Here is a 914-nt window from a genome sequence, read left to right on the forward strand (position 1 = left end):
TGGTCAGGGAGGGGGTCCAAAAACGGGCTGAGGGACCTCAAAAAGGGGCTGGGGAACCTCAAAAATGGCATGAAGGACACCAAAAATGCCCTGGTGGACCCCAAAACCCATGCGAACACTCCAAAAATGGTCTGGGGGGACCCAAAAAATGGTCTGAATGACCTCAAAACTGGCCGGGGGGGTCCCAAAAATGGTCTGAAGAACCTCAAAAACAGCCTGGAGGTCCTGAAAAAATGCCCTTGGGGACTCAAAACCCATGCCAGCACCCCAAAAATGGCCTGGAGGACACAAAAAATGTTCTGAGGAACCTCAAAAATGGCCTGGAGGTCCTCAAAAATGCCCCTGAGGAGCCCAAAACCCTGCTAACACACCAAATATTGTTGGGGCACCCTGAATATGGCCTGAGGGACCCCAAAAATGTCCTAGAGGAGGTCAGACATGCCCTGGGGACCCCAAAACCCATCCCAGTGCCCCCAAAACGAACTAAAGGGACCCCAAAATGCCCTTGTGGACTACAACATCAAGCCTAAGATCTCCCCAATGTCCCCACAGGGTCATCACCGTCACCCCAACCCTAACGTCCCCACAGGATTGTCTTCATCACCCTGTCCCCAACATCCCCCATATCTCCATAAGGTCATTCCCATCACCCCCCAGTGTCCCCATAGGGTTGTCATCGTCATCCCCTCCCCAATGTCCCCAATTTCCCCATAGGATCATCACCCCAACCCCAACGTCCCCGATGGCCCCATGGAGTTGTCCCCATCACCCCAACCCTAATGTCTCCATTGACCGTGTAAAGTCATCCCAGTCGCCCCATGGCCAACGCCCCCGTAGGGTTGTCCCCATCGTCCCAACCCCACTGTCCCCATAGGGTTGTCTCCATCACCCTGCCCCCAACATCCCCCCATCCC

The sequence above is a fragment of the Pygoscelis adeliae genome, unplaced genomic scaffold, assembly GCF_000699105.1.
Source record: "Pygoscelis adeliae isolate BGI_AS28 unplaced genomic scaffold, ASM69910v1 Scaffold70, whole genome shotgun sequence".
NCBI lineage: Eukaryota > Metazoa > Chordata > Aves > Sphenisciformes > Spheniscidae > Pygoscelis > Pygoscelis adeliae.